Source organism: Protopterus annectens, chromosome 3.part1 (assembly GCF_019279795.1).
Source record: "Protopterus annectens isolate FY-2018-M chromosome 3.part1, PAN1.0, whole genome shotgun sequence".
Lineage (NCBI taxonomy): Eukaryota > Metazoa > Chordata > Ceratodontiformes > Protopteridae > Protopterus > Protopterus annectens.
Window position 1 is genome coordinate 874,088,654 of NC_056732.1, and position 24,352 is coordinate 874,113,005.

General features: G+C 41.1%; 1 long non-coding RNA gene across 1 annotated transcript; it reads left to right on the forward strand.

Annotated features, from left to right (window-relative positions):
* Positions 1–3,179: 3,179 nt before the first annotated feature.
* LOC122798865 lies at positions 3,180–17,797 on the forward strand. Its single transcript, XR_006364318.1, has 3 exons — positions 3,180–3,191; positions 12,914–12,917; positions 17,661–17,797. It is a non-coding gene; the product is annotated as an uncharacterized LOC122798865 (long non-coding RNA).
* The last annotated feature ends 6,555 nt before the right edge of the window (positions 17,798–24,352 follow it).

The following is a 24,352-nucleotide window of genomic DNA, read 5'->3' on the forward strand; positions in this document are numbered from 1 at the left end:
GAGTGTGCATACTCTAAAAAGCATTGTTTCCTTCTCAGACAGACACACACACACAGCATGTCGGGAATTAGAACACCTACAAAACTAGTTTGTCACACTACAGCATGACACAGTTACAGGACACGCTACAGAAATTACTGGGTTACAGCAGTCTCAGAGGTGTATTTCTAGGTGGGTGACATCAGCCAGATTGCCAAACAAGTTCATTTCAAGTGTATTGCGAGATGTACATGTCTTGTACCTGTGTGTACTCACTGCTTACTGTCACGAAAACACATTTGCACCCACTTACAACTGCATAAAAGTGTCTTATTCAGTCTTAAATGACATTATCAACAAGCCTTACAGGTCTTGAACCTTGGACCATGCACACGGAGGTCACTAGACTTACACTAAGCCATCTGGGTTGTATACATGTTTCATGGTTTTTATAATACATATCTTACTACAGGCATTCCATAGTACTGAAAACAAATGGGACAGTAACTTTGTGTACATATGTACAGTACCCTTGAATGTACTGTACTATGTGAAACAACATAGACAAGTCTACATCTGTACAACTGTCATAACTAAATGCATATATGCACCTACGGGATGTGTACACACACACACACACACACACACACACACACACACACACACACACACACACACACACACACACACACACACACACACATACACACACACATCTATATATATATATATATATATATATATATATATACATAAACACAGACACAGCTATATATATATATATATATATATATATATATATATATATATATATATATATATATATATATATATATATATATATATATATATATATATATATATATATATATATATATATATATATACACACACACACACACACACACATGTCTGAACACCCTTTGTGACACAGAAGGGATCTAAAGGAATTGATGTGTACACAAAACAGAGGCATCTCTTGTTTTATAACATTTATCTCATAATCAGTTCATCAGAGAAGGGATGGTTGTTGTGTAGGTGGAGTTTGGGGTGGGGAATGATGGGTATGGACATACACCCTGGCAACCACTTCTGTGTCACTGCTCAACATTGGCACATGAAAACATATACCCAGCTGTAGTCGTTCTTGACTGTCTATTCTTTTCTATTCCTAACTATGTAATAATTTGTAGACTCCACTCACCACAGATGACTACCATGGTGTGCAGTATGTTAAAAGACATAACACATATGTATGCCTGGCCTCAGGGAAGTCACACACACACACACACACACACACACACACACACACACACACACACACACACACACACACACACACTTGCCAGTATTGTGCATACATGTCTTGCCTATGTAAAGGTAACTAGAAGAGTGGTATGTGGTTGGGGTATGTGCCACAGACACCATGCAATTACACTTACTCTGATTCTGCTTCTGAGCTGGGTGACATCACTGGACTGCTTACTTGCAGTGGGGTGGGGGGAAATGGGTGGTTTAGCATATGACAAAGATAAAGGTCAGTGCAAAAGGTGGTTTCTCTTTGGAAAGCAGCAAAACCCACTATCATGACAGGATGCAGGCACAAATACACACACACAACCATTTTCTGACACATACACAGTTGCCAGCGGTGGGATCAGAACTCCTGCCTATCTACAGATCACTATTACATTATTACGCAGTTACAAAATGCTCCACAGAGATTACACATTTCAAGAAAGTCAGAATGGCCTTCTAAGAGTGAAGACAACAACAAGGATACTGACAGTTAAGATGTACATAGCTGTAAACCTGTGTGTTTAATGTAGGAGTCCATTATAACCTGTATGCACAAACATGACGCATCATCTGCAGGTAAGACATAGGTAGGTCTGAGAGGTATAGTAGCACAAAAAGCCTGAACTGGAGTATGCCCAACTGTGGAATGGACAACTACTATCACTATACAGGGTTACATTAGTCATGCTCATACAGATAGAATCACATAACTTGTTTAGATGCATTGACTCCAATTAAACAAGGTGACAGTAGGCATGCTCATACACTTAGTAGCACAGGGCCGTTTGGGATGCACTACGACTACAACTACATAAGGTTATACTGGGTATGCTCATACACTTAGAAACAAAGGGCTTTTTCAGATGCACTGACTCAAATTACACAAGGTGGCAGTGGGTACGCTCATACACTCAGTAGCACAGGGCTGTTTGGGATGCACTCCGATTCTAACCACGGAAGGCCACAATGTGCATGCTCATACACTTACATGTACAGAACATGTTGTCATGCACCCCTGTTGTAAACACACAGTGTTTACAGCTATGTGCATCTTAACTGTCAGTATATATGCACATCATGCAGGTTTACTAAAGAGCACCTAAAAACACACTGGCTATGTCCCTGTGCTAACCCTGACTGAAAACACTACCTCCTTACTCATACTTCACTCACCCTCCCCTGTTTCTTGCCTCTAAATGCCACACTTACTGATACCAGCCACTTCCTCATTTTGAATCCTATATACATTTTACCTATTCTCTCTTTCATTTTTAATATAAGCAATTTTAGTAGCTTCCTAATCAGCTCTTTTTTATTACTCTTACTTACTTTCCTGCTCACCTCAAATTCTGTTTTTAACCAGCTGTTTCATTTTTTTTAGTTGTTATCTACAATTTTAGGTTGTCTAGTCTGTCTCTGTTTTTCTCTTTTACTCTTTATTATTACTCATGCTTACCTTTGTAACATTTTGTATTTTTGCTTGCTATTGTCTTTTTTATTGTAAATATGTGCTTACTGCCTGTATCTTGGAGCTTTTCTCCCCGGGCCTCTACTGAAAATGGATATATGTCCAGCTAGACTAGCCCGGTCAACAAATGTAAAATAAAAAAATGTAAAATAAAAATACTACCAGATACCTGTATGTTGCCTGTAAATTATATATCTGTGTCTGTGCTGTGTGATACACATGCAGACATGTACATGAAGTACTGACATATATATGTGAATTATACACAATCAAGCATGTGTGGAAGTGACAGACAATAGGTTAACTGGGACATACAGGTGGATGCTAACTACAACATGTGTCACACACATTGCTGCCCTGAAAGGCATACATTGATAGCAGGTTGTGGACAGTGGCATTATACTTGGAGCAGTGGCATGTGCAAGCATAATATGTGAGCCCCATTGTCTAATGGTACTGAGGTGCAGGTGTCAAGATGACCTCTCCCAGCTGTGTTAGTAGTTGTCATTATTAGCAGGACCGCTACACTAAGTATGTCTGACATTGGTCATATACACAACATCTGCTGGTGTCCATCACCTTAGATGTAGCATTTGATACCAACCACTTTACTGACACTTACAGTGATATCATGGTATGAGTGGCAACTGCTTGACCAAAACAATGAGTCATTGTCCTTCTGTAATTATGAGGTTGTCCAGTGTCTGTCATTCTGGGATGCCATGACTGAAAGACAAGCCTTTGTCACACAGTACATGCATCCATGATACCTAGGTCACATTTACCCATATTGTGGCATTCCGAGGCAAAAGTCCTAAACACAGAAGTAACACCCTGACACCTACAAGACAATTGCATTGGTTGCTTATGCTAACCAGTGTTAGATGTGTGGCTTTCATAATCCATTTGCTCAATGTAGAACCTACAATTGTGAATACTGACATCTGTGCAGTGAGGAACACCTGGCTGAAGGCTCTGTAGTGCACAATTGCACTACCACCATATAACTCAGATCCAGACATGTGGGCCATAACAATGGTATGGACCATTCCAGGTGGTGGTGTCCACATATTCATAAAGGCTACTCACAAGTAAAGACCACTACTCTAACATAAGGTACAGGTTACCATGGCAAAAGTTGCATTCTATGGTCTATCCTCATGCATCCACCACCATACATCAGACTACCAACACACATCCATACATGTGATATGACATAGTATGGTAGAACACCAAATAACCTTCAATTGGTGGACTGTACCTAGCCCTACATCAACTGTGCAAAGTACCCATGTACTGCCACATTTGCATAATGTGCTATGCAATGCTATTATACCATTGTTTGTAACCAGGTCAGTAGTACACATACCAGGGTCCTCAGATATTGTCAGCATTAACACAGTCGACTGTTGCTGTACACCAGTAAACAACACCCTCATGGTTGGATATGACCTAAATGTACCTGCTCAGGATATGTACATCCCACATTCATACAACATAAATGAAAATACCATAGCTGTTGTTGTCCTTTCTACATACAGGTGGCTACATTCATTACACACATGCACATGGCAGATAGGTCCAGCTGAATGATAACAGTACATAAGGTTTGATATCAATGTTGACAGGAGGTAATATTCCCTCTCTACTAGTCACCCATGACACCTATCATATCATACAACAACCCATGTGGCATGTATGTCATTAGACATGTCCACATAATGCAATGCATAGAAACATACCCAAATAACAGGATCATAGGACCTACACACATGGCCTGTATTGACAGACTCAGGGAAATACAGCTATGCTCTGTATGTTCCTGAGTAGTTACAGATGATATGTCCATAACATGTACAGTCATGTGCGCCCACAGCTCCTACATATACCCCATGTCAACAATTGCAAGCCATGCATGCTGTGTGCTGTCTGGACATTAACCTTATTACCACAATTGCCAGAACATGCTGGGGTGGGATGTTTACAAACCACATACCTCGCACATTCTTGAAAGAGTGCAATGCCTAGCTCAAACAGAGCACATTGATGGCACTCTTCCAGTAATCATGACGTGTGTGTGGCATATATGAAGTGCTCACTGTTGACCATTACAGTGACCTGGCTTCACCGTGGAACTGTCAAGTAACAGTTTGTCGGATCATGACATGGAATATTGCTGTGTGTGTGTCTTGCTGATATATGCTGTTGGCATGAATGTACACTTGGCTACTCAGTGAAGGGGGTTGTGTGTCCTACCAGTGCATGAATACAACATCCATGATTGTATAATGCTCAGCTAGGTTTCACACATGGTGTGGGGAAGGTGTGGAATGTATCTTCTTGACCTGCTAGTCCACTTACTGATGGAGACTGCATATATGTACATGTATTGATGTGTGTTTAGATTCCATGCATGTGCAGTATCTGATGTTTGAAGGTGACTGTTGTCCTAGTACATCATGCTGTTGCAATGCAGCCTCATCATTGCCAACTGTATATGGTGATATGCTCAAAGTATAGTAAGCTATACTTTAGGTATGGATAGATGTTTGGACATAACTACTAAGTGGTGGGGCTACTTTGAAGATGAATGATTACTGAGGACAGTTCACAGGTGTGTTACAACCATTCCTACAATAACATGTGTAACTGCTACACTATGGTTCTGTTAATTGAAATGGAAGACACAGAATGTAGAATGCTGTAAGGGTGACACTGAAGGCAAACCTCTTGACACCTGTAACAGTAACACCTCCCCTGTGCATATATTGTGAGTATATCAGCAAAGGTGGCAAAGGAAAGAGTCAGTACACTTTGTAACATGTGCAATAGTGCTGAAACTCTGTAATACCTATCATGAGATAGGCATATGTTTGATTCACAGTACTGCCACATGTGGGTATGTGTGTGTCCATATATGTCATGTATGGTGGGGAATACATCCCACATGTTTTTCACTCTCCTGAACACTGTTGTAGACATCAGTACAGACTGAAGTGTAGAAAGAAAGGCATAGGCAGGTAGTTGAATCTCACACATGTCAAGTGTCTGTATGCGTGTGACATAGGTGTATATCTTTGTGAATGCCACAGTGTGTGTGTGTGTATGTATGGCTGTCTGATCCCTGGTGTGAGGCTGTATTTTACCATAGTGAAATGTTAAGGCCCCCTCCCCCCATCCACTCAATGCAATCTAGTATCTCTGTTGATGTCATCAATCTTAGAAGGGCATTCTTACCGCCTGTAAACATGTACACCCTTGGGTGAGGCTTCTTGTTACATAGCCGACTGATGAACACCCACCCCACATTCATTCACTGTCATCTAGTATCCATGTTGATGTCCTTGATCTTAGGCCATTCTGACTACCTGGACATGTGTAATCTCTGTGGCATGTCTTATAATTGCATAGTACTATAATGATGATTTGCACATAGGCAGGGGTTTTCATCCCAACATTGGTAACTGTGTGTGTGTGTGTGTGTGTGTGTGTGTGTGTGTGTGTGTGTGTGTGTGTGTGTGTGTGTGTGTGTGTGTCAGAATGTGTGTTACTGTCTATGAATCCCTGAGTGTGTGGTTGTGTTGCTGTGTCTGTGAATCCCTGAGTGTGTGGGTGTGTTACAGTGTCTGTGAATCCCTGAGTGTGTGGGTGTGTCTGTGTTTGCATCTTGTCATGAGAGCAGGTATTATTGCTTCCCAATGAGAAGCCACTTTTTCAACTGGCCTTTACCCTTGTCATCTGCTATACCACTCTTTTACCCCCCCCCGGATCCAGGTAACTATACCTGTGATGTCACCCCACTATGGATGTGACGGCTCTGAACACAGTACCTTACTACACAGCTATCATGGTCTTGGATCATTAGATCAGCAAACATAATTGAAACTAGGGAGATTAAAACTGCGATGTGGAAGCTACAAAGTGCATGCAGGTATTGTCATACAGACCTGTGAGTAGTCAACATTTACATATGGGACACTAACCACAATACTGACATCCACCGGCACATGCATTTACACCAGAAAGAGGCAAAACATCAAGATCAACATGCAGTTGCTGTTACACATGATACATACTGTCAAACGTACCAAATGCATTCTAAAACTGTACTACATGGTATGTTTGTTGCTTGTCAAACACTACTCAACAATATTAATCTACAATTGTCTTCCTAGTATGTTCACCCTGTGCATTAGACCATATGAGCATGTCCCTGCACCGATGATGTAGATGACAGGGATGCGGCACAGGCATCATCATATGCACAAGGTAATAATGTTTGCCAGAGGCCTAGGCTGCACCATTGGATGACATCATGTGTGTGGGTTAGGGGCTTTGATATCATTGGGCGTGTGTGGATGTTATGCATGTGTGTGTGTTGAGATGCCCTACATTTGTTTCTGGTGGGTGTGTGTATGTATGCACACAGGTCTGGCATGTGGTTGGCCTACACTGGGGTATTATTGACAGCTGCAGACTGTACAGTGCAGGTTCTACAGTTCATGGTGTCTGGCCACGGCCACATGACCTGCGCCTGCCAGGGGTTGAACGGGCACTACCAGGCAGAGGTTTAGATTGGGTACTGTCTGATGACACATATCCACTGGAACCGTGTCCCTGTTGGGACCATCCAGGACCATGTGCACATGGCCTGCTGTGTCCTAGTGTGGACAGCACAGAACCAGCTGCACTGCTGCTGCTACTGCCACTATGGGAGTGGGCATGTGAAGTAGCATGTTTACGTAGACCTTCAATGGGTGATGTAGTTAGCCTACGTCCACGTGCCTGACACCTCACTCCCACCAGATGTTCCAGCACAGACATTCCACGCTCGAGGATTGACATGCCATGGTCAAGGACTACCACCATATCACCCAATCATCTAGCCAAGACATCTTCAAGATGATGGTGAGCATTTGCAATTGCCTGAATGTTGTCAGCTAAAGAATGGACAGCAGCCCTCTGAAGCCTCAGACCTTCTCTGTTGTGCCATTCAGCATGTGCATGTGCCTCCATTACAGACTGAAACATACGTCTGGTGACACCAGTTTATGTGCTTTGTCTTGCAGGGGCATGTTGGCCAGTGGTCCTCCCACGAGCAGCACTGGGCACATGCCTGTGTGAGACATCACCAGTCAGTTGGCTGGGATCATGGTGTGCAGGCACACCTTCCATAGTCTCCACACTTCCCTATTCCATGCTACCATCTCCCAAACGGTCCTTCCTCTATGGCCACTGGTGATGGGGTATGTGCAGGCAGAGGAACTGTATGTGGGGATGAGGGGGATATAGGAGGAATGGCAACCAATGGCACAGATCCAGCACCTGACAACCCTGCCAGTGCCTCACTCATACTTTCATAATCACTGCTAGAGTCTGTGGAGACAATAACATCAGGTGGACCGCAGGAGGGCAACAAACCTACATCAACACCTGTGGGGGCAGACAAAAACTCTACATTACAAGTTATACAGCACAGCACACACACACACAGGCACACACAGACAGACACGGACACACAGACAGACACACAGGCAGACACACAGACACACACAAACAGACACACACACAGACAGACACACAGACACACAGACACACACAGGAAGACACACAGACAGACACATGCTATGGCACCCAACGGCATGCAACATGCATGTGATATGGCAGATGGCATTCAGCACAGACAATTATAGTGGTAGTTATCATACATCCCTGAGTTGCACATAACAGCATGCATGTGTTATAGCAGAAGGCATGCACCTTACACATTTATAGTTACCATACATCCCTGTGTTGCACCATTTGTGTTAGTAGCTTATGCCCCATACGTGCAACACAATGCATGCACTATGCACCATTGCACTGCAACGCCATATTTTTGCCAACATACCCCACATGATAACAGACCATCGCTGACCTTTGTACATCTGCCACTGGTGCTTTGTGTTGGTCACTGCCCTTATGTATGAGGAGGACATGTGCAGGCGGGTATGTGGAGTGAATACTATGTTTGCCTGAGCCCTAGCTTGCATATCTCCCCCAAAGCAGTGCATGTCTGTTCAACATTATTCTTCCTACCCCTGAGCTGAGTCTGCAGACAATGTGCATGTGGCTGTACACACATGTTTGACATAGCTGTCCCTATGTGGCAATGGTGCCACAGGCCAGCACAGGTTAACAGTGCACCAGCCTGATGTGTGGCACATGATCTTGCCAATCACATGTAGTATGGTATGTCTTCTGCTGACATGTTGAATGACATGCATACATGTGTAACACAATGATGTTCTTTCAAATATACAGTAAGGAAATGGTGTACCAATGCAGGGACATGTTATACTAACATGTACCTTCAGATGATGCATTGTTGGCAGTCCACCCTACCAATATGCAGTGACATACTGCACATTGAGCTGATGTGCATAGCCACTGCAGGGCATCATGTGGCTTCACTATTGCTATTCAGTGTGAGTTACAGACACAGTTCATAGCCATGACTGCATTCAGATATAATACATATCTAATGTGGAATGTGACCTATGTCACCGAGGTGTATGCACACTAAACTGTAATGTTCAATGTGTGACACAGGTCACTGTAGGGTATACAGATGACACCCCTGCACATCTGCAATCATATTACTGATGCCTGGCAACAATGACCAGACATGGCTAACTTAGCAGTACTCCATGTCCCACATGCCATCTGTGTACATCACACACATGAGGAGCAAGCATGACAGTGATGTCTGACACCAGCAAGGTGAATATACTGTATCTGTGGCCAGCTGTGATTGTATGTGTATGCTGTGCAACACATGTATGTATTTGGATACTGTATAGGTGAATGCTTTCATGTCGTGACACACTCAAGATGTTCAAGACATGTTATGTGGTGGTTTTGATGTCATGCCTACACAAGCTGTGCACAAGCCTGTATGATGTTCAGTGTTTCACATCTGCAATATCATCATTACACAAAGGTCATAATTGTATTGTGTCGAGCCAATGTACAACAGGGTGTACACACATGTATATCAGTTCTACTGTGTGCGTTGCTTCATGTCTCTGGCCATCCTCCATGGCCATGTGTACACATGTTTTGCCAATGGTTGTGATGGGCATCTATGTCACATGTCAGTGTTATCCCATATGACATACACTGATAGATGTCATATGCTCCACTGAGGACAGGGTTATGCAGAAAAAGGGTGGTAGTTTGGGATGTGAGATATCATGTTTTGCAGGATAGTTGAGCAGTGTTGTAGTCAGACCACTACATGTCATGGACAACATGACATTGTGTGACATTCATAGCATGGGTATAATCCACAAGGGTGAATCCTCTGAGCTGGTCATACTCCAGCTCCAATACATTTAGACTGTGTGCACACATATGCTCTCTGTATAGTACTGTTTGTATTCCCCACATGTGTAATTCTAATCTGTAGTACCTGTCCCTACAGTGAACCACACCTCCACCATTGTATTCACAGCTGTCCACACCTCTGGCAATGACAGTTTATAAGGTTTAGTGCAGGTGTTTCATATAGTATTTAATCATTCCACATGGGTAACCACTGTGATGCATTGCAGGTCTGACCACTGTATATTAACAGGACCACCATACATTGTGTGTACGTGTGTTAAATGGCCAAATGGCAGATAGCATGCAATTAATATGATCTGTGCATTATCAAGCCTGGTAAATAGCAATCTCACCTGCAACAGGCTGGTGTCACTACAAAATGCTAGGGGTACCTAAATAGGAGTGTCACAGGAGTAAGATCATTATCCACACCTGTGTGATAGCTACAGGGTGCAATGTCCATGTTAGCACATAAGGCAGTACAATAGACTATACTATGGAATATGCACATATGTGCATACATAGAGTGGCAGACTATAGTATGTGGCATGTGTGCATACATGCCTTGCATATGATGTTACATTACATATAGTACAGTAACACATGTAACTATATGAAGTATACTTGTGTTATATGTGCAGTAGTGACTTACCAGGCAACTCCAGGCTCGGTGGTTGAGAGACACCCACCTCCACAATACTAGCTTAAGCTTGTGTATGGAGGTCTGCAGGTGTCCCCAGTTTGGCCAGCAGATCCTCAGTACATGTGAGTGGGGGCTGGGTGAGTGGCCCCCCACCTGTTGCACCATGTTCCCTGGTGATTGCATTAGCATGCTGTTTCACCCATCTTATGAGGTCCGTGCAGTGTCAGCACACTTGCTGATAGGTGCGATTGTGGCCGCCAACATCATTTACCCTCCTGCAGAGTTCCTCCCACTGGGCATCCTGCTGCTGTGCATCCTGTGGCACGTGGCTGAAGAGTGATAGATGGTTGTCTAGGAGGTATGTAATGAGGACCTCATCCTCCAAGCAGGTGTATGGGGGCAGCCTGGAATTCGGCATACCTGGAAGACATAATGATTGAGACAGGTCACAGTAACTCACTGAGAAGTATAGAAGTACAGCTGAACATACATATGTATCACATTTAAGATTACAAATATGTCTTTGCAAATCTACATGACACTAACACCAATGACATGTTTAACTCACACACATTTGACACTTACTGGTGATTTGATGTTATCACCATATATTTGTGTCAAGTGATGACATTGCTCATACTCCATGTGGATGTCTTGATGTGGGCATGTCTGTTTGATTGTTCTGGTGGCTTTACCTATCAGCACATGCCTGGATGTGTTCACATTAATGCAATATACCTTAATGCTGTATATATGTCACATACATAGTTATACATAGCCTTAAGGGACATGACCTGTGACCCTGCAGACTTGCTCACAGAAAGTTTTACAAGTATGTGTTTTGCTATATACATCTACATGGCACTGTACAGCTGTTTAGCATCCTGCCATGTATTACCCGTGTTGCACATGTGAAACACATGGGACAATGGCTAGCCTGATGGTATTTGCTGGGTTGGATATCAGCTATAGCATGTATGGTCATAATGAACTAGTAGTCTATATGCCCTGGGCCATTTATGAGCCTAGGCTGAAAGGTTACCTAGCTGTAGCCAACAGACAGGTACGTTTCAGTAGCCAGTTCAAGCAATGCCACAGAACTGATCCACAGAGTTACTGATATATTTGCCATGCGGTCCTCACACCATGTTACAAAGAGTGGCAATGTTCAGCTTTGCTGGACAGGGATGCATAGTATGGCAGGATTATGTAAAGTGTATGGGACAGAGATCTGTCAGGCATGCTATGATCCTTGTACTAGAAAGGTGGATGTCCATGTAGTATGTGTTTATTTGAAATCAGGATGTGTAAGTGTGGCATGTCCAATATCTCTGGGTTGGACATGGCTTTATTCAGGTTAGGCATCATGCTACATAGTGGAGCTAGGGATTGGGAAGGCCAGTATAGGCCATCTGAACATGGCCAATAACCCTTAAAGGAGATATGTAATCTATTATGGGTCACTTGAGTGTTGAGTATGGCTGAACAATGATCTCTATATTCATGGATGGCACCCTGTCATGATTAGGGGTACCACGTATGACTACCTGTCTGGTGTGGTGAAGTAACTATCAAAGCAAAGACTACTGTCCAGCTGCATTCCATACACACACATTTTCCATTATGTTGAACGCTGCCTAGGTGGTAGCTCATGGGTACATGTTTTTTAACATAGGGGATGACAATGCAATACTTAGCTGTCAGATTGTGGCCATACATCACACACCACACATTGACCCACAAAGGCCCTTCTGTATGTTGACCGCAGCACTCATTGTGTCAGCTATTGCTCCTAGTTCATAGTCATTTACAAACATCAATAGGGAGATGCCATCTGTGTTAGTCTGTGTGGTATAGATAACAAAGAGGGGGAGTACCAGGAATTAACCCTGAATTACTGTAGCTGGCACTGGTTTGATGTGCATGTATTAGTCAGGCACCTTCTGTAGTGTTGGTTCTGCCAGCAGTCCAGTTGCCAACCACTCCTGTGACATAGGAATATACACCTAGTTTACTGAGTGTAGCTGGAACACAGTATGGGTGATGGTGTCCTAAGACATGATATGCTGTGTGACTCAACCTTACTGTCATCTACATCTGTACTGACTGCATCAAATAAGTTGATCACGGTTCATGGCCTTACAGACCAGACTCAGCAGGGTAGTAGTGCACCATTTCCCATTATCAGTGGTGTCTCCCTCTTTGTGGGGTGTAATAACTGTTGCTGTGCACCATTCATTGTGTACATAGCCTGACATGAAGCTATGATTGAAAAAACGGCAAGCAGCTCCAATAGCACAAAACCAACAAAACTGTAAACCAGTGACACCAATGCAGTTATTTAAAACTTACTTTACTGAATGAATGAATAAACAACAGGATAACTTAAGTGCTTTTCGTCAGGTCAAGTACCTGACTTCTTCAGAGTGTTCACTCTGAAGAAGTCAGGTACTTGACCTGACGAAAAGCGCTTAAGTTATCCTGTTGTTCATTCAGTAAAGTAAGTTTTAAATAACTGCATTGGTGTCACTGGTTTACGGTTTTGTTGATGAAGCTATGATTGAACATGATGTGTATGTGAGAGCAAATTGTTCTGACATTTCTGTAGGATATACCCTGGGATGTTGACAGGTCCCATGAAAGCTGTATGTATGGCTTTAGAGAGTGCAGCTTGCAGCTGCATAGTTGTTATTACAGGGGATCTGTAGTGTACATGGATATATAAATATGTGTACCTGTTGGGGGGGGGGGGAGGGAGTGGGTTTAGGTTATCCAAGACCCTATCTGAATGAATGGGTGCTATTTCTGTAGGTACAGTACTTCCCATGCCATAGTGCTGTGAAGCACGGCAGGTCTTGTTGTTGCCATTACAATTCATGACACAGCTATAGAATGCTCTGTAGCAGGCCTCATAATATGTGGCTGATTAGTTCCACAGTAGCTTTGGCTGGTTTTATATGGTGTATCTGCATCTTAAAGAGGCTGACCACGGATCGCGTCTACTCATGTGTGTTCACTCTTGCAACAGTTACTACCTTCTGTGGTACACTTTAAGGCAGGGTACCACCAGTTTGCCTTCTTGTTTGTGTTTGGTTGAATCTTGGTTCTGTTTCAATGGCACAATCACTGCACTTATGTGAGTGCTTACTGTTCATTTGTATAGGATTCAGCCTTTGCACATGCATTGTCCATCTGCATGGGTGCCATGACAGTCACCACTTTGATCTTAAGAAGCATAACATTGGCTTTGGAGACTGACTATGTGTAGCACACTCTTAGCCCTGTTTGTGTGACTATGGTGATCCAGGTCATTGGGGTTGATGAAATCCAACATGCAATGAGCACAGGTGTTGGTACATGAGAGGTCTTCCCAGTTCATAATGGAATAGTTGAGAATAGCAATTAATATGGTTTTCTGTCTCAGACCTAATATTCCCCATTACAGCACAATATGACTGTTGGGAATTCTGAGGCATGGTGGGTGATCTGTCGCAAGGTGGAATTTGGATTCTACTTTGACACAAAGGTAGTTGCTCAGCATAATACATCTGAAGTTATGCAAGTGCAACTAGCGTGGGGTTGTACATATCCTTCAGGAATATGGACACACCTGCAGCCCGTGTGTTCCAATAAAGGATAATGGGCAAGAGGTGAGGTATGTGTTATAACATGGTCATGTAGGTGTGTTCTCTGGAGCATTGAACCATATCTCAGTCACTGCACAGATATGTTCTCCATTTTAAGGATTGACATAAATGAGTCCATATTGAGTTTCTGAAATGCATCATTGAGTAGCAAGACCCACAATTTATTGCTTGGCTGTCCCTGTTACAGCAGTGGACTTTCACTTGAATTTTGCATGATGAAGGCACTATAGGGGAAGCATGCGCCCTAGGCAGTATCCAGATTCCCAGGGGTGACAGGTGCAGAAGTCTGGAAAAGCATCATGATCTGTCAACCATGTTATCCCAGGCAGATACTAGATACCATTTACATTGCACCAGTACATTAGACAATTGTGGAATACAATCCTTTTGTCCCTGTATCATTCTGGCCAATGGCAGAATGCTACCCTTGCCTTGGGACATACCTGCATGGGCTACAAGACCTGACAGTTCCTACATGTGTGTTTCCATGCAGTCCAGGCTACTGCATCACAGGTCCTGCACAACAACATGGAATATGCCAAGGTCATGTGTATAGTTTAAAAGGTGGTCTGAGTGTATGGGTATGTGGCTAATCATGGCAGACAGGCAGCTGACAGTATGTTCACCATTGTATAGCTTGGTGTGTAACATAGTGCTAGAGTTTGCATTCACAAATGAGTACTGTTGGTCAGGTTTCCAGCCATGTGTTCTGAGGTGTGACACAATTATGCAAACTATGTCATACAGTTTGTGTATTTTGCTGTCTGTCTATTCCAGCTTGGGACATCACTTGCTTGGCCAGATGCTTAGAAGCCTCTGTAAATGTGTATGATTTCTGGTAGTATGTGTGGGTGTCCTTACTGTGTTCTGGTAAGGGTATGTGTTGGTTGTGATGATGAGATGCATGTGTTAACCTACACTTCATAACTGTCCAGTCCAGTCATGGCTGTAGACTGGACTGCCTTCCAGCTTACCACTGTAGCTGCATCCCAGACAATGTGTGGGGCATGGTGTTAGGTTGGTTTGGCAGTGTACATGGCATAGAAATTACATTCCCCCAGGATGGCCACATACACAATGTTCACATTAGTAAACACCAGTAGCTGACTAGTCACCATGCCTGTATGAGCATTCAGTACTACAAGTACCAAGTACTGTATTTAGTTTACTTATTGCTTATGAAGATGTTTTAGACAGTGATGCTCACAAGTAATTACTTGTGTTATGGACGTGACAAAACTGGCTATTACAGAAACATAGTAGCTACCTTTAGCAGCAATCCTCCTCTGAGGAGCACATCACATCCTGATAGTTGATTACAGATGATGCAAGTGTCTACAGGTCTGATTCCTTTTCTGGGTATATACTCACATATCCACCAGAACCATGAGCTCTGTTGGGCACAGACACCCACTCCCCAAACAGAGTCATGTATCAATAGACTCTGATGCCACTATCAACATGATCAGGATATAATCAGATAATGTAAGCCATCACCTATGATGTGGTTGTTACACATGAGCAGCAGTCTCCTACATCTTACACTCCTACTGCAGATGTTACACTGGAGTTAAAGATGATATGCAACCTGTTTCATTACCAGCAGTGTGCACTACCTTACATACAGTATTTGCAAGTGGCTGTTAGGTTGGCAATGAGAGGTTAAGCTACACAAACCTGAAAGTTCAACCAGTGTATCTCTACTCTCAATATCCACTCTATGTAGGTGTGTACATAGCCATTTGTCTCAGCCCTGTAACAAGGGTCACTACACATTTGCATAACATACATACTGGAACTCCTGTACCACTTTAGAACCCACAACCCATATAAACCTCTATGGCTTCTCTCAGACTATTACCACCCCCACTAGGATCTATAAACCCACAGGAAAATAAAGTATATTAGACTGGATCTTAATAAACTGCCACTTTCTCTCTTACAAAGTAAGTGTCCTTCCTGATGATATTAGTGACCACTCACTAACCTACCTATGCAGACAACAATCCTATATTCCAAATCAACCTACCTTTAAAATCACCCGCAACAAAAAAAAATTTAATCCAGTCAATTTTCAAACTGAGCTTCAAGCCTGTGACTGGTCACCCTTAAGGCACCTGCCAATTGACAAAGCAGTATCCCATTTTAACTCCACATTCCTACAAATTTTAGAATCCCATGTCCCCTCATGCTCCATAAGAACTAGGTGCAAAGCAGCCCCATGGTTCACTAAAGACACCAGACAACAAATCCTACAAAGAAACAAAATCTGGTCCAAATGGAGAAACACCAAAGACCCAATTGATCAGCAACACTTTAGACAACTAAGAAATGCAACCAAAAAAATCAATACTTTAGGATAAAAAACATTATTTCTTCAAACTCCAACAAAATCACCATAGTCAACCCAAAAGCTTCTGGTCAGGCATAAATAAACTCTTACATCCAGGACTCTCTAAAACACCAACCCCATCTGGTCTCTCCCAGAACTCTCCAAATGAGATTACTAATACTTTTAACAGCTTTTTTACTGAAACTATCCAATCTCTAGCAAACTCCCTACCACCTGACAAAGTTTGCAGATGACTGCAAACTGGGCGCCATAGTGGAAAGTGCATCGGACACGGATATCCTTCAGAAGGGACTCACGGAAACAGATAGCTGGTGCCAGAGCCATGGCCTGAAGTTAAACACCAAAAAATGTATAGTCATACCCTTCAGGAAAAACAAGGTAACCCCAAGTTAACATATAGGTGGCAATCCACTAAGCACAGAAGAGGTTATCAGGGACCTGGGGACCCAGGTTGACAGTGGCCTTTCTTTTGACACTCATGTTGCTAAAGTGGTTAGAAAGACCTTCTACATTGCCCACCTGATCATGAAGGGATTCACATCCAGATCTAGTGAGGTCATTGTTCCCCTGTACTCTTCACTTATCAGACCAATGGAGTTAAAGATGATATGCAACCAAAGACCCAATTGATCAGCAACACTTTAGACAACTAAGAAATGCAACCAAAAAATCAATACTTTAGGATAAAAAACATTATTTCTTCAAACTCCAACAAAATCACCATAGTCAACCCAAAAGCTTCACTATGGAAAATCTCTCATATAATCCCACTTCATAAAGGAGGGAACTCAACTGAACTCTCTAACTTCCGGCCCATAGCCCTACTATCACCATTAGCCAAAATTATGGAAAAATGTATCCACCAACAAATTCTTGACCACATTCTCCAATATAACCTCCTAGATGTATCTCACCCGATATCTGCAGCAATTGGAGAGACCCCAAAAGTTCCTCACCAAAAGGATAAAGGGACTCCAAAATCTGTCATATGCTGCCAGATTGAAGAAACTCCAGCTCTATTCAGTCGCATACCGTCTGCTCAGAGGTGACATGTGCCTGACATACAAGGCCATGTCCAACCCGGAATTAATGGACATGCTCCACCTCAGAAAATTCAAATCCACCAAAACCACTAGAGCAAGCAACTTAAACCTTAGCACGGATATAAATAGGACGTGGTGGAGGGATAGATTTATCACTCAGAGACTCCCTATGCTGTGGAATAAAATCCCAGTCCATGTGAGGCAGAGCACCTCGCTGGCTCTGTTCAAGAGAAATCTTGACCTGTGGATGGGAGATCATAGGTTTACCCCGGGAATCATCTCTGTGTCACTGCTGGACAGAGGCACAACAAACTAATGGGCACAGTATTTTTTCATATAAGGGGTGGCGTAAGCCACAAAACTTTGGGCTAGGCTTATAAATGCCTTAGGGCAGATAGCCTAGTATAACCCTATGAACCTATGAACCTCTCAGCCCTACCCAATCACCCTCCCCCACTACCTTACCACCTACCGTTTACTTAAAACCTATTCCCACAGCCCTCATCTATACTCTGCTTCATAAGCTCAAACCCTGTACCCCCTCAGCTGATCTCCTACCACCTTTATACCTTCAAACTGCTGCTAAAGCTCTTGCCTACCCCATCTCTATTCTTATTAATAGAACCATAACTGAAGGCTCCATTCCTTCACTATGGAAAATCTCTCATATAATCCCACTTCATAAAGGAGGGAACTCAACTGAACTCTCTAACTTCCGGCCCATAGCCCTACTATCACCATTAGCCAAAATTATGGAAAAATGTATCCACCAACAAATTCTTGACCACATTCTCCAATATAACCTCCTAGCTGACTGTCAACATGGTTTTAGACGATTCCACAGTACCACTACTGCTCTCCTATCCTTTACAGACTGTATTAATAAACATCGTAACAATAACATGCTCCCCTTTGCACTATTCATTGATCTCTCAAAAGCTTTTGATATGGTCAACCATCAATTATTACTCAATACACTCACCTCATTCTCATTTGACACACAGGCATTACAGTGGTTCAAGTCCTATATGCACAATAGACAGCAAGCTGTTCTTTGGGATAATAATCTATCCAAGCATTTCCCTGTTACCCTTGGTGTCCCACAGGGATCTATCCTGGGACCTCTACTATTCTCCATATTCATTAACGACCTTTCTACTAATCTACCTCTACCTACCTGCATACAATACGCAGACGACTCCACTTTGATTTGTAAAGCAACCACCTTATCTGAACTCCAGGACACCACCCAATCAGTATTCAACAATGTTGAAAACTGGTTCCAACAACATCATCTCCTCCTTAATGCCAAAAAAAACAAGGTATTATTATTTACTCCAACTAACAAATCCACCCAACTAGATTTCTCTATTACCTCCATTGATGGTACAATCATAGCTCCTGACCCAACTACAAAACTCTTAGGTGTATTGATAGACCACACCCTCAACTTTGATGCTCATATTAATGCCACCATCAAAACTGTAAACAGAAAACTTGGATCCTTATATAGAATAAAACCTTTTCTTACACCAGAAGCCAGAACTACTATTGCCCAGACCCATCTGATCTCCACCCTCTTCTATGTCTCACCAGTTTATACGAATCTTTCCAAAAGCAACCTAAACAAACTGTCTACTTTGTATAACAATATTGCCAGGTTTGCTACTGGGTCCTCATTTAGAACACATCACTGTCTAAACCTAAAACTTCTAGGATGGCTTGAACTAAATAACCAGCTAAAATTTCAACATCTCTCCATTACTCATAAAATACTATATCAACCTAGCAAGACTCATTCTCAGTAGCCGTATCTCCCCCTACACAAACCTTTCTAACCTTCGCTCAGCAAATAAATTACTGGTTACCTCCCTGAAATCCCACAAGGCAGGTGATTCTCTTTTCTCTAATTCTGTGGGGAAGGTTTGGAACATACTTCCCACTAATCTTACATCTCTTTCATCATTACCTCTCTTTAAAAATCAACTAAAAATTCACTTAAAATCACAATGGCTTTGTCCTTGTACTAACCCAGACTAACCCCCCCACCATTACCTTTTCTATATTTCTCCTCCTTACCCACTTTGAAGTATAACAGCAATTCCTCACTCTTCCCCATCCTAGTATCTAATTCCCAACGTGCTATCACTGGGCATGCTCCTTACTACTTATTCATTCCTCTGTGAACTCTTATCTTCCCACCTCATACATAAATCTTTCTATTTCTTCCACTTTGACTATAATTACTTCCACTTGTACTTACCCTCCAGATTTTTTCTCCTACTTCCCTGTCCTCTAAAATTTCACCATCTACCCTGTGTTTTACACCTGACGTTACCTTTTTATTGACATTTCATGACCTTTTTATAGCATTTTTAAAGACACATTCTTACCCTATATACAAATATTGAATGATCTATCCCTTTCTCTTGGTCATAATGCTGCATTCTACCTTATTAACCTACTTCTCACAATCTGTTTATTTTTAGTTTCTATATAACCTAAGCTGATGGAGAAATTTTTATTTACTTTACATATTACATATATCCTTTTTTGTATTGTGTTTCTTTTGTATTGTCTTGATTTTATCTAGTTTAAAAGTGGAGCTTTTCTCCCCGGGCCTCTACTGAAAATGGACATATATCCAGCTGGACTAGCCCGGTCAACAAATGTAAAATAAAAAAATAAAATAAAAAATAACATGTACACATACACAGCTGTTATTGCTTGCAAACAATACTAGAGAGTTGGATAATACAGGTGTTTTGTGCATGAATAGTTACCTAGCTTTTCCAATTATCTTTGCTATCATGCTGCTAAACTGTCAGATGAATACAAGTCATATGTATCCTGTTATTGAATATTGTAATTGCCAATAGACATAACTAATGTTTGCACAACATAACAGAAATGCTATATAAAATGGAATACAGATCTGCCTAAAATACTATGCATTACACAGGTATTGGCACAATATCCCACAATGCAAACCATATTTGCACAGTAAGCCCACCTTTGACATGATCATCTTACTTATACACCCATACATATGTGTACTGTTGCAATATATCAACATATACTATCCCTTATTATAGCACATACTTGTTGGACCAACCCTGACACTGACAGTGGCTGGAAGAGAATTGGTGAATTCCAAGCCCATATATATCATCCCTTGTGGTGTATGAGGAGTTTGCCTTGTGACCTACAGCAATAAACACATAGAATACTACAAGCATTACTTTTGCTCAACAATAAATCGCTACAAGATAGCTATTTCCACTATATGCATTGATTTCACTGTAGTTCTTACAGAACAGGTACTACATACACAGATATACTAAATGTTATACATACCGTCTTAGTAATTGGAGATGTTATTGACTGGTATATTACTCGTTTTCAGTTTGTGTTTCAGTATTTTGTACTGTTCTACAGGTAGATACAGATGGTTTGAATATGTGACAAGGCATCCTTTTATAGTTAGAGATCAGTAACATGTGCTATCCTGATAACCAATTGGTGTTCCTAAGTAAGTTAGTAAGTTCCTAAGTAAGTTCATTACATGCACATCAGCTGTACAGCTACTGCCTTAGCCAATACCATGGAAACAGTGGAGTATAACTGAGTACTCCACTTGGGCGTTGTCCCTTTGCCTTACTTGTGAGGAAGACAGCCTGGAAGTATTGTATGAAATCTATTGCAACAGTTGTATGGAGACAAACACTAATATATTGCATGTAATGCCTAGAGGATTTGGTCTAAATATGAGTACTGCAATTATATTTCTGAACATTGCTACTTGTGCAGGGTTTGTCTGTGCCTAATACTTCTGCATATGTTTCAGTCTTACCAGGATGTTTGACCAGCTCAAGGCTGCATGGCTATGCATATAATGTTAGGGGGTATACAGTGTGCTTACGAGACATCTCTAGTTTGGTGTTAATGTGTATCATAATGTGTATCAAGCTGTGCTGATAATCAGTAATCGGTTACACTTCTTGGTGTAATTACTTTTCAACCCTCTGAAATGGGAATAGTTCAAACATACCCTGTAATATAAGCAGCTGTTCCATTGTATAACAGCAACTATTTCACATAGGGCCATGTTAGTGTGTCTGTGTCCAGGTATGTTAAGGTTTCAGCAGATGTCGTACAGTGGGTGAATAATTGGTTATGGTATGACAGTATGTATTGTTGTAATTAGTTTGGGTGTGGGGAAGATGTTGGTGGGTATACATAGCAGATGCAGGTGTGTAGGAACCACTTTTATACATCTTCTATATGTGTGTAGGGATTCTTTCCCTGTGTGAACACCTATCCCTTAGTGGACTAATACTATAGTAATTGCAGGCTGATTCATTAAGGCACTGTTATATGCTTCCTGTATAGCATGCAGGTACTGTTAGTCCTTGAATCCTTTTGGCAATACATCGGAATGTAATAAAGTTTTGCTAAATGAAAGCTGTCTGCGTATTTCTGTCATGAATATTTGCAGTCATTGTAGTTGTCTTGGTGACTGTGTCCAAAGCACATATTTGTAATAGTGTATTGGCATATACTCCTCATATGTTATGTTCATATTGTGGGGGGGGGGGCAGAATGTGTGATTACTATGGTCCATGTTATACTCAGATATGAACACTGTATACACACATGTATGTATGTATGTATGTGTATATATATATATATATATATATATATATATATATATATATATATATATATGTGTGTGTGTGTGTGTGTGTGTGTGTGTGTGTGTGTGTATGTGTGTGTGGTGTGTGTGTGTGTGTATATGTATATATATAATATATATATATATATATATATATATATATATATATATATATATATATATATATATATAAAATATATAAAATATATATTATTGCATATGTTTATCTGTAACTCCATAGATGTGTAGATGTTTTTAACCTATCTGTATATCTACATATATATGTATATCTCTATATATTGACATATATCTATGTATCTCTCTCTCTCTCTCTCTCTCTCTATATATATATATATATATATATATATATATATATAGCATACACCTTTCATTGGGTACATGGCAGTTTGTCCTATTTCCACACAATCCTCCCTTTTGTGCTTTAACCTATCTTAATACACAACTGGTATAGGTGCATCTCATATAGCTTAGTGGTAGTTTACTCTGATGTTGGTGTACATGGTTGCGGGTTCTAATCATGGAAGGGGTTTTTATTTTACCTCTCAGAGTAGGCACTGGTAGGAAAGTGTGAGTAACACACATTTAGGTGGTTGCAAGCAGGTTTGCCCATGGACTGTGCGATGTTAAGCAAAGGTTAAACCTGTGAAGCGCTTATCCATTTAACCGTGTTTAAGCACCGCTTACCGTCAAGCAAACCCATACAAACCCTATTAAAAGTGCTTTAATCCACCTGCAATCAACAGCCCTTATTCTGGCCCTCAAAACAAATTAACAGCCCTTGAACCCAGGACCATAAACCCCACAGTCACTGACTTTACCACTAAGGCATCTGAGATATGTACAAATGTTATGGTGTTTAGGATATACATTTTACTACAGGCATTCCTCAATACTGAAAACAAATGTGGCAGTCAGTTGCTGTACATATGTATGATACTTGCTAATGTTTATATGTTTGTGGAATTAGGTGTTGCAATGTGAAGGGTGTATTATGGATGAGAATGATTCTTGTTTTGTGTCCTTTTTATATTGTCCCCATACTCCATGTATACCCCTCCAGTTCACTTATTGAACATCCAACCCAGGCTCTCCTTGATGCATGATTTCATTACCCATTATTCCTCCCCCACCACAATCTCTACATACACAACAACCATCCCTTCAATGGTGAATTAGGTTAATATTAATAGTTATAATACCAGAGCTGCATATGTTTTGTGTGCACTTCTATTTCTTTGAATTGCTTCTGTGTCATGATGTGTGTTCATAGATGTTTATATATATGGCTATAGATGTAACTGTATATATATATATATATATATATATATATATATATATATATATATATATATATATATATATGTATATATAATATACGTATATCATATGTATATATATATATATATATAATATATGTATATCATATATATATATGTGCAGACATCACTGACATATATATATATATATATATATATATATATATATATATATATATATATATTTATTATTAATTTGTAACAGTTATACATATGTAGACTTGTATATGCGGATTCACAAACTATAGTACATTACAATGTATTATATATATGTACACAACGTGACTGTCCCATTTGTGGTCAGGGAAAAGCCGAAAGATGAAGAAGACTGTGGAATGCCTATAGTATAAGGTGTAGTCTAAAGATTATGAAATATGTATACACTCAGATGGCTTAGTGCTAAGTGCCATGATTATAGTCTGCATGGTCCAGGGTTCAACACCTGTGATGCTTTAAAAAAGTTTTTTACTCCAGAATAAGGCTCATTTAAGCAGTTGTAAGCATGTTTAAAAGTGTTTGTGTGACATTAAAACAGCAGTT